The sequence below is a fragment of the Megalopta genalis genome, chromosome 9 (assembly GCF_051020955.1).
Source record: "Megalopta genalis isolate 19385.01 chromosome 9, iyMegGena1_principal, whole genome shotgun sequence".
NCBI lineage: Eukaryota > Metazoa > Arthropoda > Insecta > Hymenoptera > Halictidae > Megalopta > Megalopta genalis.
In genome coordinates, this window is record NC_135021.1 from 14,740,981 (window position 1) to 14,757,405 (window position 16,425).

The window sequence follows — 16,425 nt, forward strand, 5'->3', positions numbered from 1 at the left end:
GGTGCTAGGTCTGGGGAGTATGTTGGATGTGACAGAATTTCCCAGCCCAGCTCTGCGATTTTCTGACGAGTCGCCAAAGCAGCACGTGGTCTGGCATTATCATCGGTAGCCATGTTTTCACGATCGCGTCTCGCTTAATGACGACACGAGACATCTTTGTTTTAGTTTATTTAGGAGAGTACATGTGTGTAAATGCAATGATAAAGAGAGGTAGTCATATATATCTCGAATCAACATGTGCATATGGATTGAAACTTGAAGTGACACTATCGGACAGAACTTTCCGGTGGACCTAATATTTACAATAAAGAATATTAACTATAATACAACTCAATACAATTATATTTCAGATCTTTCAATTTGAAATGTTGCTCGTTTGATGGTCCGATCTCGACTCTTCGATTGTCCGTTGGTAACACTCTTCCATGGCAATCCCTATCTTCTATTATTTTTTAAGGAGTTGTTCACAACAGGGCAGTTTCACATTACAGCGATTTGATTTGGACAAGTCGCCGTAACAATATATTAGAGGAATTTAACGCTTTGCTATTTTTAATACATTTTTGAACGTGTAGCGGACAGATCTAGTTGTTGCCCATGTTTATTAACGTGACAATACTCTGGTTGCAAGGAAGAACACCGCAAGTCACATGTTTTCACTTCCGAGATCTTGTCGTTTAACACTAAACCTACCAAGCTCTAAATGTAATTGACCTGTATTGTTTTATAACAGGACGAAAAGATTGTGTCTACTTAGACCTTTGCAGTCTATCGTTGCTAAAACGATGAAACGTCTGTAGATGGATAATGTTCCGGGTATAATTAAGCCCACATGGATCAGGGCATTACTTTTTTCACCTAGTTCGCGGAAAGCTAAAAGAGGAAGAATGATTAAATATATATAGATTTATTTGTCAATTTTATAACAATAAAAATTAATGGATGATTTAATGATAGAGTTCGAAACAATTTCATTCATTTCAACTGATATCACAGTCTCCGGCCTGCAAATAGTTAAAGCACCTTAATTGCCAAGTCGACGATCTCAAAAATTCTTTAAAACCATAGTAATTTATTCGATGAGATAACAATTGAAACGTTAGGATATGTGATATTCAACCATCACTTTTAGCTTCATTTCTATTGCTGTAGTCCAATGAAATTTCGTACACTGAACATGTAGGCAAGAATTCATTTCTTTTTAAACTGCTGTTGAAATAGAAAATATATTTTCAATTAATTTCTGTTCCCTAAGGTCGATTTTGATCACTTTTATTTCGCATGAAACTTCGCAATCTGCGAATTTTGAGCATTTGCGATGCAATTGACTAAGTGAAATTTGAAATAGTAAGATGATTAAAAGATTTTAACACTAAACCTACTAACCAGTAATACTAACTGGCATGTATTGCTTCATAAAAGTGAGAAGACCGAATTTATTTAGAATTTGTAAAGTTTTTATTAGAAAACTTGCTCCAATAATATAACTTGTTCAAGCGTTTTCCACGAAAGAGTCTCGGAACTTTGCAGAATTGCAAAATAAGAAAGCGGTGTCAATATATCATCTTCAATCTATTTATTAAAATTATTACAAGAAAAAACAATTTTCTGACTAGTTTCTATCTCTTTCAAATCAATACAGAAGATATTTATTTTGCCTAAGATCCGCGGTCTACAGATACGACCATACCATTCAATATACAACCTTGCCTCCTTAACGTAAATGTTAATTAATCGAGCTCGGGATACGACGTTGCGGCCGAAGGCAAACACTTCGCAAAATGTATTTAATTAATGACACTGTCAAAGAACTTCAGTTTTATGAAACTTCTTTCTCGGAGAACTTACTCAGGCAGCAACGAATTAAACACCACGGACTCGCCAAAAAAACGTGGCTCACAAGGTTGCAACTCCGACCATATTCTCGTCGTCGCTGTTTTTTTTTTTTTAGCAGTTTCGAAAAAGTCTACCAGCTTTCACCATCCCGATAATTCCCCAATTATTGAACCCTCTTCGCGAGTATCGGCGTCGTTCGATTAATCCCCGCGAATTTATAAAGCGAACGTGCAAAACCGCCGCGATTTTACACCGTCAGCGAGAAGCCGGCGTCGTCGCCGTAGTCGAAGTTGGGTTATCTTGGCGCGGCCACAGTGGCTGGCTTTATCTGGCACGATAAACCGGGCATATCGGGAATAATATCCCAATCAATGCTGAATAAATCGTGCCCGTGCCGCGGCAGCCGACGGCCCGGCGAATTTCGCCGCCGAGTTAAAAGCGTCTGTAACGCGGCCGTTCGTTTATTAACGATCGCGATTTATGATCAACGCCCGATCGCCGGACACCGGTCGTCCAGCTGTAAACCGAAGTATTTACGAGGCGTTACCGAGCGCGAGATTCGCCGAGGAATCCCACAATGCCTCGCTGGTACGCCCGGCGATTTTTTAATGTTGCCGCTGTATCATCGGGGGACCGTGGCATTATAAAGGGGGACCCGACGGAATCCGGCGCGCCATCGACGGCCCACGAAACGCGTTAATGCGTCGTCGTGTTCGGCGTTGACGCGACGTCCGCCGCATGCACCGGTCTCCGCAGATATGCAAGAATTATCCAGCCGCGCTCGGCTGGCTTTCCAATGTTTCCGCGTGGAAGATAAGCGCGCAGATTGCCGATGGTGAATCGGTGGGACAGGAGGGGGATTGGGACGGGAAAGAGAAGGCCCGGGGGTACAATTATTAAAAACCGGTAGAATCCACGGTTGTTCTCCGGCCGAACATCCCATTGGGCCTAAGTACCTATTTGTTGTTGTCGTCTGCAGGTATGCCTCGCGCCGGCACGGCGAGACACGCACCGTGCTCAGTGATAAATTTCATCGGAACGACGAATGGTTGTTCGGGATTTGTACTTCCTGGCCGAGGGAAAATCTCTCTCCTCGGGAGGAGAGGGCTCGCTGGAATTTACCTTGCTAAGAGCCTGGAACCTCGGCTCTCTTGCCGCTCGGAGGCGGTTTTTTGTCCCACGAGCAACCCGGGACGATCCGCTCAGCTCCGCTCCGCTCCGCGCCGCGCTCATGCTCTCGCGGAAAAAGCGCCGACAACCACGCGACTTCGTGGAACACCATCCCTGCTAGCGATAACAAATACATGCAGACCCGCCGGATCCCGAGAGTACCGCGTCCGCTTGTTCCTCTTTCACGGTTAACCCCCTCGAAACCGCCGCGCCGGGACAATGTTGATCGTCGGCCGATTGTTACGGGGTTGCCTCGGGGTACGTTCTCGTCGGGCCTACGCGATGGTAGCTACCTGCGCCGATAAAAGCTGCTTTCTTTCTTTCTTTGCCGCGCTTGTGCTGGTGATTACTGGCCGTTTATGGCTTCACTAGCCTGCGTTTCTCTTTTGGTATCGTAATCAGGCTGCGGGAATATTCCGGAACTTTTTCATAAACTACATCGAAAATAAGTATATTGCACGCGGTGCTATTTTTTCTTTTTGAAAAGTGTTCTCATATCTATGTGAAAGATGTAAAGGAATTCTTGAGATTCAAAGTTTCGGTTCGAATAGAATCAACCCCTTGCCGCAGTTCAACGAGTCTAATTCGTAATGGAAATTTCTAGTAAGAACCTGTTAAGTACGAATGTTATTCCGTTCTTTTCAGTTGCTATAAAATGCTCTTCTTTTCTCCTCAATATTTAAGTATTCAAGGAAACGTAGACACACGATGAGTACAAATTTTTCTATTCTTCTAAGAAATTATTATAATCGAAAAATTTCTAGCCTTCGTGACTGGGAAGAAAATGGTACGGCAAGGGGTTAAAGAACTTTGAAAATAGAAGCGTTATATGTTTTATCCTGTCGTAGAAAAGGAACAGATATTTCGTTAATTAACGTAAAGAAAGTTCTCAAACATTATTACCAGTGATAAGTATTATTTAACGAATAATATTACAACGATATCAAAACAGTTACTCTGGTCATAAAACAAAAATTATAATATTGTTCAAATTGATCGGGCTAAATATGAGGAACGATCAAAAAGGACCATTTGAACTTTTGATTCAAGCATCTTCAGCCATATTCGCTGCCCTAGATTCTCGATGAAACCCGCGTCAAAGAACACACGTAAACCATTTACCCTTCGCTTTTCAATTCGACAAAGAAGAATCAGAAAATCGAGAAGAGAAGAATCGAGACGGTGAAATGATATTAGTTTACGTCTCTGCTGCAACATCGATGCTAATTGAAGCCATTCTAGAGAATCGGCGAGCGTCGACGCGATGTGGAAACGCTATAGACAGAGAGGTGTTCCCCACTTGCACACCATAGTCACGCCTCGACAATCGGCTGATTAGCCGGATAAATCGAGTCGCGGGTACGATCCATCGTAGCGAAAGAAACATCGAAAGACGTCTCTCCACGATTCCACAATGACCGCGCTCGCAAAGGCGTGCGGAAAGAAGCATCGTTAATTAAAGACCACATCGAGAGAGGATGCAGCGTCTACTTATTAAGCAATAGTTGAACCTGTTCGGCGACGCATGCGGCATGCGATCCCTTAAAAAAACCGAATCTACGTTCGTCACGTTCCTAATCCCGGTGATTCGAGCGCCGCGTGGAATCCGATCCGCGTCTACGTCGCCGCCGGAATCGGCGAGGAACGCCTTTAGGGGTGAGAAACCGCGCGCGGAATTTTCGAGGAGCGCTCGTTAAAACGGATCGAAGGAGCGGATCGACGTCCGCGATCCCGCGACTAATGACGTCCCCGTGTAAGCCGCGGATCGGACGCGTCCCGGACGCGTCGCAGGCGTTGCAACGCGCGTCAGCCTCGGGTCTATGCAGTAGGTAACCGCAACGAGCCACGGCGCGCTCTCGGAACAATGCTCGCCGGGCTACGGGTTCGGTTGTGTAAGCGGCGCGAACGGAGTCCGTGTGCGAATCCACACGAGGCTGACTGCCGCGCCGCGGTGCCAACGTGCGTGGGCTGACAGGCTGACAAGCTGACAGCAAGCCGGACCCCGACCACCCGACACCTCACTGTCAGACGGGCCTGGACTCTCCCGTAACTCCTTTGCTCTCGTCTCTTGTCTCCCGCCTCTTGTCCTCCCCGAGCCCTTTCCCGCCGGCACCGCGGCTCCTCGATCCTGCTCGATCCTTCCGTGATCGTCGCGGTCGATCCTCTCGATCCGCTCTCGCTCACCGTTTCGGCATCGAGATCGAGAGCGACGACGGCCGGGGTCATTGTTGCGCTCCCCGAATTCGCGATCGTTTCACTTGTGCTGGAGCAGTGTCTCCCAACGCGTGGCGTACGCGCCTCCCGCGAGGCCGATTTCGATTATTTTGGACGGCAATTTGGGATACTAATAGTCCGGGTGAAAGATGGCAATGTTGCGGCGCATCGAACGAGCCGAGACAGTAAAGGTAAATTAGGGCACTGTGCCAAACGGTGAACCCGTTCGGGAGACAAATGTACTGTCAGACAGACTAAATGTCTGTGTACACGGACAAATACAAGTTTATGGAAAATTTACGTAAGAACAAAAATGAGAATTTTTATCTTTAATTATTATGTAATATAGACATAATACACAATAGACTGTGTGCACATTCTAGAGACTCGTTGAGTGTCAAAGATCAACCCCCAAGATTTCCAGAAAAGTCTATGTTATTTTGTTAATGATAATGAAACCAGGAAGCTTAATTTGTCATAGTAATTGATAGTTGCACTCTTTCGCATCTTGAACATCGTTGTAAAATTTAGTTCGTTCAAATATATCGCAATAAAAATTAATTTAAAAAACTAGTCATAAAGTGTGGGTCTCAGTTAGCAACACATTGAGGATAGTTTCCGTTCATCTACACAGGTTGTCCTAAAATTATGGTATTTCCGGGAAATGAGGAGTTCCTGAGGTGATCTGAAGTAACTTTTTCCTTTACAAAAATTTTCTCCGAGGCATCGTTTACGAGTTATTGACGAAAAACCGTAACCAATGAGGGACGAGCTCGCCTGGCACTAAGTGGCCGAGCCAATGAGCGGAATTGGGCTTCGCGCGCTCGTTGGTTAGGCCGCCTCGCGTCATCCGAGCTCGCGTCTCATTGGTCAGTGTTTTTCGTTAATAGTTCGTTAACGGTGCCTCGGGCAAAATTTTTGTAAAGGAAAAAGTTGCTTCGAATGAACTCAGGAATCTCTAGTTTCCCGGAAATACCATAATTTTGGGACACCCTGTATATTTACAGCTGAAATTCACGTAAAAATTAAACTTTTATTTGCTTTTCATATTGCATAGTTCTCCACTTGTATTACTACATATTTCCAGACCGTTAAAGCCGTAAATTTAGTACGGAATGAATGAAAAATAAAAATAAAATGAATGTTCCAATTATCGTCATAAAGAAGTGGCAAAATTTTATGTTTTCACTCGTCAAAAACGCCAAACTTGTTAAGAAGGTATGCGACGTATCTGAATTGTCTTCACAATTTAACTACAACGATATATAGTTTACCGCATTACATGTAAATTTAAAGTATCTCGAGCAGACATAGTTTAACAGTGATTGTAACTATGAATCATGTGCTCTGCACGGGCCACTGAACTTTGACAGTGATTACACAAGGCTTCGAGAGGCATCACTGTTCCCGGCTAATTTACGGTCGCCAGTTGCAAGGCGATTCCCTCTAAACGTCGGATAATTACTAAAAATTAATTGCAAAGCAGCGTTTAAAGGAAGTCGAGGAATAACGAGGAGCGAATAATAATAGCGCGTGTGTGGATAGATTAGCGGGAAGATTAGATACAAGATATATATTTTGTAAACCAAATCCTGTTCCACGTGTGCGAGGCAGAAAAGTAGCGAATTTTGTTCCATTCTAATAAAAATTGATCTACATCGTAGACGAATTATTCAGACTACTTCTGAAATGTACGTACATCCATCCACGAGGAAACGTTGGTGTGCATGCTTTAACGTCACAGCGACGAAGGTTCAACAAACTGTGCTTGTTTCTGCGAAATTCCACAGATCCTTCGCGATATAATTATACAGGGTAAATTAATTATAAGGTATAATTATACAGGGTATATTAATTATTAGGTATAATTATACAGGGTATAATTATTATAGGTATAATTATACAGGGTATAATTATTATAGGTATAATTATTATAGGTATAATTATACAGGGTACCACCTAAATAAGGCCACCTAAATATCTCCTCTAATTGCGGGGGTACAACAAAAATTTTTATGCTATTTCAATGGTTTGCAAAAACCATCGTATTGCAAAAAGAACTTTTTTTCTAAGGTTCTTTTATTATAAGGTTATTTTTATATAAGCTTATCATCGATATAACAAAATAGTATAATAACATGATAAAGTATGACAGAATAAAGTCGAGTAAAGAAACATGAGATTGGAGTGCCCGGTGAAAATAAAAAAAGACAACCGTTGCTATCTCTCGTAGCGGTTCGTAGCGTACTTCGTGTCTTGACAGCTTATCGCGTTCCGCCTTTGTTTGCGAATTCGCGAGAGGTCCGAGTTAACACTAGATTTACGGTGCACTAAAAGCAGCTGTTTTATGTCAGTTCATAAAGATGAAAATAAGACATTCATTTTGATTTTTAACGAGCGTTATTTCCATATTTGCCGCAAGCAACGCGTACGTATACGAAATAAATAACACGCAAATGTATTCTTTAGAATCTGAACAGTTGGAAATTAAACAATTAGCGATTCGCCGGTTTGCCGGGTTCCGTAAACCTAGTGTTACGACGTTCGGCAGCCGCCAATTCGAAATCCAAACTCTCGTTCGTACGTGCACACCCGACACTCTTCGCGGGTTGCCGCGTAATGACATAGTTTGCCGCCCTTTTGTGTTTCGACTCGTCATCACGCGACTTGGATTATTTGACATACACACAGCCCGGTGCGCTCAACCGATCGCACAATTACTATTATCCGTTTCCGAGAAGTAAACACTACAATCGTAATAACTGACCGCATTTCGCTCCAATTATCCACACGTTATTATGTTAATGTCCTTCCGTTCTGAAAATTTAGCCGGCTTCGTGACGATTCGCGCTCGCCGAATTAGTTTCGCGGTCTCTCGCGGGAATCTTCTTTCGGGAATATGACACACCGAGATGATCGTTTCCACGTCTACGATAAATTGTTGCTTCTGCTGAAAAAGAGGGGTGGCGGCTGGTTCGCCGGGAGCGCACGCAACGCGAGCCGACGGAATGCGTGTATAACGGGTGGAGAGGCGTCTTGAGGCTCTGATAATTAATATAATCGGGCTGTACGTGAAGCGGAAAGATGGATACCGAGCGATTAATTAAAAGGCAGTAATTGGCTAATTAAATTTTATGGGCTACAAATGTAAACATTATCGCGCCTTATCGTTCTGCGCGCGGCTAATAGATGAATCCGCGTTCAATTTGCCTCGGTATTGGTTCGCGTCCGCCGCCGCCGCCGCCGTCGTGTATTAATTTGTAAACTAACCGACGGCAGTTTATTCAAATCGACTGTCTATCGGTGCCCCTAACAAGCGCTAATGCCGTTCAATTTTTTTTCGTTTCCCATTTGACGTGCCTTAATTAACGAGGAATCGCCGCATCGCGTTTGAAATCATCGAGAAAAACCGGTGGAATCATCGAGCCGCTGGAATTAATATCACGCTCGTGGCTTCGATACGAATCTCGCCGTACATCCTATCCCGCCCGTTCATTGTACCCCAGCCTATAGTTCCCCGATATATTTCCTCGCTGACGTCAGAATTTCCTATATTTTTTTTTTCGCCCGTGTTTCTATCCCGCTTTCTTCCTTTCTTTCTATTCCCGTTCCGTCGGGTCGATGCAACCGGTTCGCCGAGAGCGTGGAAACCAACAAAAATCACCGGACAGAAAGAACGCGCAAAAGCGGCGTTGTTAATACCAGCACACTCGGTCTGAATTGCACTTTCATTGGAACTAGCCGGCGATCCTCCTTATCTGCACGCTAGCTACTGTTCCGCATCAACGTGTAATTTCTTCCACGGTGATAAGCCCGCCGACTGGCTTCGTTTCGCGGAACAACCACTTACCCTTCTCATCGCCGGAACAATACGTCCGAGAAAATGATCGGACATGCCACACAGATAGCTTGAGTACGGGAAACATCGTTTCTCCCGATGGTAAACGCACGCGCGTTTGCGCCACGATTTGTTCCTGGCGCAACCGAGCCAACCAACTCGATTTAAAGTTTCGATCCGACGTGAAAAGTTCGACAGAGCAATCGTGCATTTTTTTCCTCGTTTCTAAGAAAATCTAATTGTTACCTTAACGAGCGACGCGCAGATCGAGGATCTCCATGCGTTTCTTGCATTTGCGAAGTGTAGGAAGACGTTTCGTTATGGTTTTATTCTCGAGGAATCGCGTAAACGCGATGAAATACACCGTTTTAGTCGCTCTAATTAGTCGAATCTGATTCAGGAGAATAGTAATTTCCAGTAAAACAATGCTCAGTATTCTCCTGTACTAATTTCATGCTAGAAAAAAATGGAACACCAATTTTTATTCATAATAATTACTATTCCGCGGATCTTGTAAAATGGAACATACGAAATAAAAATCGTCTCTAAGTTAATTGTAAGAAATATAAGTTAGATGAAAATGTGTTAATGATTGTATCAAATTGAAGGTAACGTAACGATATCCACCAACTTTTGCAATGTCTTTACAGTTTTGACCTATTCGGTTTAGTCATAATTGCATCAAGTTCGCAGAGTCTAATGAAGACCTGTTGATCGAAGACGAGTTAGGTTGCCATTGGTATTTCGCAAGTTGGCGGATGCGATAATTGCGGGAGATTATGGGATTATTCTGGCCAGAAGTGTCTTTTATGCGTGCGAACGCTCGAAAAGGCGCAAGAAATCTAAATTCTATTTATACGGTGCCGGCAACAGAACGAAATATCAAGGAAGTGATCAGTCACGAGGTAATTAATACCTATTGACACCAGACACGTACCGATACGCAATTGCTATCAGTCTTAATAACGTACCGTCGATAATATCAAACAAGCATCGGTTACAATAATCAACCGGAGCCGGAGCGATTTGTAACGCGCCGATCACAGCAAATCGGCACGGAACGTTTCAGTTTTCTTGCGAAACCCATGCCGGGGAAGGAACGTCCGTCCGATAAAAGCGGCGACTCGCCGCGGGCGCCTATCAGCTGCCCGTTCAATTATTTAATTTATATAAGAATCCGGCTTCAAAGTGCGCCGCTGCCGGGCCCGCCAATTAGTCACGGCAGGAAGTAATTTACACCGATACAGAATAATAACGCCCGCGGTAATTAATAAAATTTCCGATAATTTACGGTGATGTCGCATGCGCTCCGACGCTCGTGTGCCCGCCTAAGGAATTTATGTATCAGCGCATCGGTCGCGTTCCCTAATTTACGAGAACGTTTCGTTCGATCTCCGGAACTCGAAAGGCAACGTGCCGAAGTTCACGCTGTTCGATTTCACGCGTGCAACGCTTCTACATTTTTGTTCATTGAATTTCTACCCGACCGTTTTCAGTTCTTCGCGAACGTATACGCTGATCGATAGTTCGCTCTTATTTCTTTTTTTATTTATTTAAAATATAATCTGACTTGTCAAAATTGCATCACCAGCTAAGGTCGCTAGCGACCGCGGAAAGATCACAGAAATATTACAGCGAGTAACTTAAGTTCTATAGTATCGATTGGCGCGTGTGGTAATACAGTTATATATCATTGTATAAATCTATAGCGTTTAGAAAGGTAAGAACATGAACAATATCGTTTTTAATGTTCAGACATTTGCTTGGAGCATTGGGTAATTTGAGAATCGATCGCTGCGGTTGGAAAGTTGGACATATAACTAACATTATGTTCGATGGATAATACAACATTGCAAGTTAGTTTATACTTTTATTATTTCTCTGGCTGCAGAACTTCCGAGCGACTTTGCTTTGCGGAGATTCATCGATCACAAGATCCTAGAAAGACGTAACTTCTGAAACTTCATGGTTAAATGCCCAGAGGAGGGCATAACAGTCCTCGAGGATACAGATTATTCCAGACGCGAATCAGAAACTAAATTGATAAATCTAGTAGGCCATTCAAGATCAATCAATACACTGTTAATTTCAAGCATGTCCGAGAGAAACGAATGGACACAAAAATTCAAGAATGTGTTATTCATATTCGATGTAGCAAAATTGGGAAAGAAGTCCTATTAACCTTAACTTCTCAATTTTAACTTGATGTACGAATTTGTTGAGCTTGTTGGCACGGATGTCAAAGCGTTAATAAACTTTTTAATCACCGAATTGCAAGCGAAGCTCGATTTTCTTCGAGATAACAATTTCGGTAGACGTTGCTGCTCGAATACAAATAATTTATCCAATTAAGAACGAAACGGATATTTCTTTGTAACCATAACTTCGAAAGAGAATCAAGAAGTATTGAATTCTTCTAGGGCGCGTAAAGCGTTAAAATGTATCGTGCTACGAGCGTCGGTGTGTTTTCTTACTTCGTCGACCATGCGTGGAAGAATAGCTCAGAGCTTTCGAAGGGAATCATGAAATCGTAAAAAAATCTGAAATGAAGATACTTGCGGTTCACCCAGTGGATTCGGTTCCCTGCTCCCGAACATTATCCCGGGTAACAATCTGGGACGCACGTCCGTGCAATCGCAGCCGGCTGCGGCACAAAGTTCGCGGTGCTCACCCCTAAACGTATCATTATCCGGTAACCCATCTTAATTGACCTCACCCCCGAGCCTCACGGTTGGTCGGTAATCGGCGCGATTAAATCACTCGATCGCCGACGCAACTTACCTATATGATAATTCAGTGGGTAACCAAAGCCGGCGGTCAATGGTCGCGCACCTGTTCTCTAAACTCCTTCTGCCCTCTCTCTTTCTCTCTACCTGCTGTCCTCTCTTCCGTCTCTGTCGGTTCCGACGCGCGCCTCTCACCGCTCTCTCCTCTCTCTCGCTCTCTCTCACCGCTCTCTCCTCTCTCTCGCTCTCTCTCACCGCTCTCTCCTCTCTCTCGCTCTCTCTCTCCTCTCTCTCTCCTCTCTCTCGCTCTCTCTCGCTCTCTCTCGCTCTCTCTCTCTTCTCTCTCTCTCTCTCTCTCTCTCTCTCTCTCTTTATTTCCCTTTTCTTTTGCTTTCTCGATCTCTCTGCCCCTCTTTCTCTTTCTTTCCCGTGGGTCAAGGCACGTCTAGGTTGTTGCGAGGCCGTTTACCCCTCGCCGCGGTACACACAACACACCCGTGTCTCTCTTTCTCCGGATCGTGCTTCCCACTCGCGTCCACTGTTGCGTTACTTTCGTACACATACCTCCTACTACCCCTCGCTAAAACGATTCGGTCGGATCGAGCATCTGTCAATGTAGGTTTTCGTATTTTCCATGCAGAAAATATTTTGATTGCGAATAAAAGTACAAGTGAGAAAATACAGTAATGTCTCCCTAACCGACGCTCAGATTGTGCACAAAAATGGACGATTTGGGAAGAGGAGATACGGATCGTTCGAGCTTTACGGTTCGTTTTTATAGTTTCGCTGACAAACTGCGGAAACACTCCTCTTCCCAAATTGTCCATTTTTGTGCACAATTTGAGCGTCAATTAGGGAGAATTTACTGTACTTTTTCGACCTACTGCTTTCGCCTTGCAGATCGTTTTTATAGTTGTTGACAATTCGTGACTATAGAAATGAACCGCAAGGATCGAATAATCGTCTCTATTCTCCCCTAAATTGTCCATTTTTGTGGACAATCTGAGCGTTAATTGGAGAAATATTAATGTAAGTTGGAAATTTTCAACAGAGATTTTTCGTTCGAGCGTTCGTTTTTGTGAAAATCGAATAGGGATTGGATGATATGTTCGATCAGGACAAGTGGATTCTATTTGTAGATGCTGGGATTGGTGGAACCTGATGTATTTTCGAAATGATTTCTCTCTTATTTCGTATAGTTTTCTTCCTTTGTACCCGAAGAAAGATTACAGTAATGTCTCTCTAATTGACGCTCAGATTGTCCACAAAAATTGACAATTAGGAGGAGATACGATTATTCGAGCCTTGCGGTTCCTTTTTATAGTTACGAATTGTCAACAACTATAAAAACGAGCTACAAGGCTCGAATAATCGTATCTCCTCCAAATTGTCCATTTTTGTGCACAATGTGAGCGTCAGTTAGGGAGACATTACTATATTTAGTTACGTATTAGTGATCAATCTACCTAAAAGTAACAAACTTTACGAAGCAGTAGTTGAAAAAGAAGTTAATTGGGAAAATTAACACGGAAGAAATTAATTAATTTCTATTCAAATTGATTATTTTCCGAATTACAGTAATGTCTCTCTAATTGACGTTCAGATTGTATAATTTCTATTCAAATTGATTATTTTCCGAATTAATCGCTGCACCAATAAATTCTTATTCGTATCACGATTTATTTCTTATTCAAATAAATTCTTATTCGTTATCTGGATGAAGTTTCATTCGATTGGATATTTGCTCGATAACGTCGATTAAAATTTGATTCGAATGAATTGTTATCTGGATAAATTTATATTCGATATTTGTATTCGAATAAAATTTGATTCGTTAAACCCGATCCCTTGTCGGTCGTCCGAATAAGATCTCGCAAATAACTGCAAGTAACTAGTGAAACAAGTAACATACAACTAGATCGCGTCACTTTCTGGATTTCAGGAGGGTGGACGTAGGATCCAGGGGCGTTCCGCGTGGGCCGAGTCACTCCGTTCGAGTTGCAAAGGACAGCGGCGACGAGTGTGCCGGTTTTTCAGGCCGGCTGGCATCGCTAAAAGGCAACGTAAATGGCAACGAAGGATGCCAGGATCGTGCGACGGATGAAAGGTGAGTCAGTTCAGATGCGGAAACGTGTCGCCGTGTGTTCGCAAGGTTCCGGCGCACGGTCATCGTGACACAGTCATCTGCGATCCCCGTGTCGTTGGACGGCCAAGCGTTTGCCTTTCACTGGACGACGTCCCGAAGATTTAATAGACAAATAGAAAGACGTTTTGCGCGCGTAATATATGATTATCGTCGGATACTTTCCGTCTAAACTGCTGTAATACGTGGTTGAATAGTAAATAATTGCGGCGCTCGCGGAAAAAAGGATGGGGAGGGAGGAGGGCCGTGGGGGCAGGGTGGTGGTGGTGGTGGTAGCACGAAGGCGAGAGATACACGAGAGGAGAGAGAAACCCAAGCGACGCAATGTCGAGTATAATAGTTAATAAATACCTCAGCAGCATAGCGGGCATTAGAGCCCTCTCGGTATCGCTTACATGAAAGGCAATCTCGTCGCCGGCTGGACTTCTCGCGATTAATTATCCCTGACGAAAGCTTTTCACCGGCGCGTCGTACAACTGTTCAAATTAATTGCTTATTCTGTGACCGACTGGCCGGACGATAAGGAGTGCACCGTCATTGGCCCAAGGTCAAAGAGGAACCCGTCGATCACCCGACAGTCATCGTTGGAAATTACCGGCGATACGCTTCCTGCTTGCTAGAAAGCATATTCGTTTCTCGCTATCAGATCGAACGTAGCAGACAATGTCACAATTTAGCCGTTCACAGTGCCGATTTTTATTTCACATTGTATACAGCTTTTAACGATGCCTATCACACCGTGTACTGCGTGACGTCCGAGAGCTTTCGTTCCCTTCTTCCCATGATTGCGCGTCTTTCTGTTTTACCTTCATAATGGAGTAATTAAGAATCAAAAAATATTCATTCGATACGAACGTCTTCGACATGGTTTACTCTACGAGGCTAATACGTACTCGTTGCCTCGCCGGCATTTGCATCCAGAGAAGACTATGCTGCCGAGAAAACATGCGCCGAACATGGTTTTTCTGTTTTTCGAGAGAGGAATCTTTTTAACGATTGAAAGAACGCGACGCGAAAAGATACAATATCACGATACGTCATTTAAAAATTCGTATCAGAGGTGACTGCTTTAGTAACTAACACGGTAACTGACGCATCGAGCGAGAAGCAGGTTCAGTTACTGTGCACAGTAACCAATCCACTGAAATCGAAACTGAAAACGAATAAAAAATCACTGTTTTATTTTTCCGTAATCTTAACCCTATAACCTTCGAAGCTATTTCAACTGTAAATCCAAAATAATTTTTCTGACTTATAGTACTTTTATTTAACTTGACAAAGCGCATTTTATGCATATGAAATCGATTCTTGCGACTCGCACAACGGTTACGCTCTCGACAATCTTTTTAAATCTAAACTTTTTGCTAATGTAAAAATTATGTTAGAACGTGACATCATAAATTTTAATGGTGCCTCGGAGTCACCACTCGAGTGCAAAGGGTTCATACATTTTACCAATACAATTAATATTGCGACATCTTACCTACAACAATTTATTTTACCGAATATTGACCTTCGTTCATTCGGTATTTTCTCAAGCATTACAAAAAGTCTCGCGAATTCGGTATGAAGAAATTGAAATAATCTCTGTCGTATTGTAAGAACTTTCACGAGTCCGTCTCGTCATGAAAATTTCTAGTAATAACTTATTGAGTATATATGTTATTCTGTCCATTAAAATTTGAATAAAACTCGAATCTCTTGTCATCAATATTTAAGCATTCAAGCAAATGTAGGCACACAATAAGCATCAATTTTCTTCCCCTTTTAACACTTTATCGTCCGGTCGTGGTTGAGGCTGCCACTCAGTAAGGACTGGCTTAGTCGCGCGCGCATTTGCTCCCAGTACCGGCTAAATTTTCGCTATTCATTGTGTTGTGCTTATTCCTTTAAAAATAATAATAAATAATAATAATTATTATAATTATAATTCATAAGGATACGGGGAGGTCAGCATACAGGAGGTCAGCTACTAACAAAACAGTAAAGAAGCGAAAACCGTCGATAGCTAAATGTCGATTAATAGGCTATCGGTCGATAAGCATTGGCAATCGAAAAGCCGATTAATAGGCTAGCGATCGATAAACATTGGCAATCGAAAAGCCGATAAATAGGCTAGCGGTCGATAAAGTGTTAAGAAATTATGGTAATCGAAAAATTTCTAATCGCAGTAACTGCGAAGAGAATAGTACGTCAAGGGGTTAAAAGTTTAATTTTAGCAAATAAATAGTTGTATGTAAACAGAAAGATCGAACATATCTTGTTCGATAAGTACAAAATTAATTATGCCCGAAGAGAAACAAAACGCACGGTAATTGGCTACCGATCGATAATCCCAGTTGTGAACAAAAAATAGCGAATGTTTTGAACATACTGCCGGCCGGATGGAATCCGAGCTAGGAAAACAGAACAGTCCGAGAAATGTATAAACAAAAGCATCGCGGTCTTGTACCCCCGAGAGCGTGCCGCGCTGCGCGTCGATCTGCCCCCTCGCACAG

General features: G+C 43.1%; 1 long non-coding RNA gene across 1 annotated transcript in view; it reads left to right on the plus strand.

The window, feature by feature from the left end:
- The window catches only part of LOC117217524 (uncharacterized), a 217,251-nt gene that overhangs the window by 25,121 nt on the left and 175,705 nt on the right, over positions 1 to 16,425 (plus strand). The window contains exon 2 of the long non-coding RNA XR_013034077.1: positions 13,727 to 13,891. This is a non-coding gene — a long non-coding RNA (uncharacterized LOC117217524). The remainder of the gene's footprint in view (positions 1 to 13,726; positions 13,892 to 16,425) is intronic.